This window comes from Leucoraja erinacea, chromosome 12 (assembly GCF_028641065.1).
Source record: "Leucoraja erinacea ecotype New England chromosome 12, Leri_hhj_1, whole genome shotgun sequence".
Taxonomy (NCBI): Eukaryota; Metazoa; Chordata; class Chondrichthyes; order Rajiformes; family Rajidae; genus Leucoraja; species Leucoraja erinaceus.
Genome location: NC_073388.1, coordinates 36,929,598 through 36,932,405, shown reverse-complemented (window position 1 = coordinate 36,932,405; position 2,808 = coordinate 36,929,598).

Here is a 2,808-nt window from a genome sequence, read left to right as displayed (position 1 = left end):
CGCCTCAATAAAAATCAGTCAGATTTGTGTGAAATGCTCTCACAGAAACACTTCCTTTCCCAAATGAACAAAAATTCAAGCAATATGTGTCTTTGTTATTGGTCAAACACAAAGTGTTTGTTTAATTCCTTTGCATTTTCCCTATTTTACCGTTATAAATGTACCTGTTCCTACCTGTAAAGGACCCTTTTTATATACAGTCAATGTGCATGTTTTACAGAAAATTTCCCAAAGAAGATGAGAGAAGGTTCATCACCTCCAACGTGGGATCCCACCATATCTTCCCATCACCACCCCTTTCTGCTTTTCTCTCTCTCTCTCTCTCTCTCTCTCTCTCTCTCTCTCTCTCTCTCTCTCTCTCTCTCTCTCTCTCTCTCTCTCTCTCCCTCTCTCCCCCTCTCTCCCTCTCTCTCTCTCTCTCTCGCCCTCTCTCTCTCTCTCTCCTCTCTCTCCCTCTCTCTCTCTCTCTCTCTCTCTTTCTCTCCCTCTCTCCCCCTCTCTCCCTCTCTCTCCCTCGCCCTCTCTCTCTCTCTCTCTCTCTCTCCCTATCTCGCTCTCTCCCTATTTCTCACCACCTCTCTCTCTCTCGCACTCCCTCTCTCTCTCGCCCTCTCTCTCTCTCTCTCTCTCTCTTCCTCCCTTCCTCGCCTCTCTCTCTCTCTCCCTTCCTCGCCCTCTCTCTCTCTCTCTCCCTTCCTCGCCCTCTCTCTCTCTCCTTCCTCGCCCTCTCCCTCCCCCTCCCCTCTCGCTCCCTCGCTCTTTCCCTCCCTCTCCCCCCCCTCTCTCTCCTTCTCCCTCTCCCCCTCTCTCTCCCTCCCCCCCCTCTCTCTCTCTATCTCTCTCTGTCTCTGTCTCTCCCTGTCTCTGTCTCTCCCTCTCCCCATTTCCCCCCCCCCCCCCCCTGGTGGTGCGGTGGCAGAATTGCTGCCTTCCAGCCCCAGAGCCCCCTGTTGGATCCTAAAACTGTACGGAGTCTGTATGTAGTTTGTGCATTCTCCCCGTGGCTGCGTGGGTTTTCTCCGGGAGCTTCGGTTACTTCCCACATTCCAAAGACGTACAGGTTTGTAGGTTAATTGCCTTCAGTAAAAATTGTATATTGCCCCTAGTGTGTCGGATAGTGCTGATGTACGGGGATCGTTGGTCAGCACGGACTCAGTGGGCCAAAGGTCCTGTTTCCACGCTGTATCTCTACGCTAAGCAAAACTAAACTAAACTAAACTAACTAGCTAAACTAAAGAAATTCCTTCTCATCTCTTTCTAAAGGTACCTCCTTTTTATTCCGCATCTTGGCAACTCTCTCTTCTCCCCTCTCCCATTAGGCAAGATTACAGAAGTGTGAAAACACACACCTCCAGATTCAGGGACAGTTTCTTCTCAGCTGTTATCAGATAACTGAACCATCCTACTGTAACTAGAGAGCAGTCCTGAACTACTATCTACTTCATTGGTGACCCTCGGACTATATTTGAATGAATTTACTGGCTTTATCTTGCACTCAGTGTTATTCCCTTATTATGTATCTGTACACTGTGAATGGCTGGAGTGTAATCATGTATTGTCTTTCCGCTGACTAGTTAGCACGCAACAATGGCTTTTCACTGTACCTCAGTACATGTGTCAATAAACTAAACTAAACTAAACTAAAAAAACTAGAGATGTATAAGATCATGAGAGGAATAGATAGGGTAAATGCACAAAGTCTTTTATCCAGAGTAGGAGATTCAAGAACCAGAGAACGTAGGTTTAGAGTGATTGGGGGAAAGATTTAATAGGAACCTGAGGGGCAACTGTTTTACACAAAGGATTTTAAGTTTATGGAATGAGCTGCCAGAGGAGGTAGGCGAGTCATGTACTATAACAATGTTTAAAAATAATTTGGACAGGTACATGGATAGGATATGTTTTGAGGTATATAGGCCAAACACAGGCAGGTAGGACTCGAGTAGCTGGGGCATGTTGGTCAATGTGGACATTGGGCTGAATGGCCTGTTACTACACTGTATTACTATGACTCAATGAACTATTATCTGCAGCAGATCTTGTTGCAATGCTAAATTCTCAATGTTGGTTACACCTTGCTTCTGTGATTGTTAGTGTTTCATATTGCCACCTTCATGAGTGGTTACAAAGCCTTCAAGAGTCAAGAGTCAATTTAATTGTCATTTGGACCCCTAGAGGTCCAAACGAAATGCCGTTTCTGCAGCCATATATTACACACAAATAGACCCAGACACAACATAATTACATTTTACATAAACATCCATCACATAGCTGTGATGGAAGGCCAAAAAAAAATTATCTCTCCACTGCACTCTCCCCCCCCCCGATGTCAGAGTCAAAGTCAAAGCCCCCGGCTGGCGATGGCGATTGTCCCGCGGCCATTGAAACCACGCCGGGTGGTGCGAGGTCGCACACCGGGTCTTGGTGTTGGAGCCCCCGGTGTGCGCTCGCAAAGTCCCGCGGCCATTCCAGCCGCGTGGGGCGGTGTAGTGAGGCCCCGCTCCAGGAGCTCTTCGACCCCGCAACTCGGGCGGGAGAATTCGCCGTTGCAGGAGCCCCGAAAAGCGGTCTCTCTCCAGGGATCCGCGGGCTCCCGGCGCCGTCGTCCGCAGACCCGCAGTAGCAGCCTCCGACTCAGCAGCAGCAGCAGCAGCGGCAGCGGCAACGCTCCTCCTCCACCGCTCCGGACTCGGCCAGCCCCGCGACGGCGACGGTGAGTAGCACCAGAGTCCCCGGCTTCTTCCTGTTGGAGGCCGCTCCTCGTTGCGGCCTCAACGACAACGGAAACCCGACGAGAAAAAGGTCGGG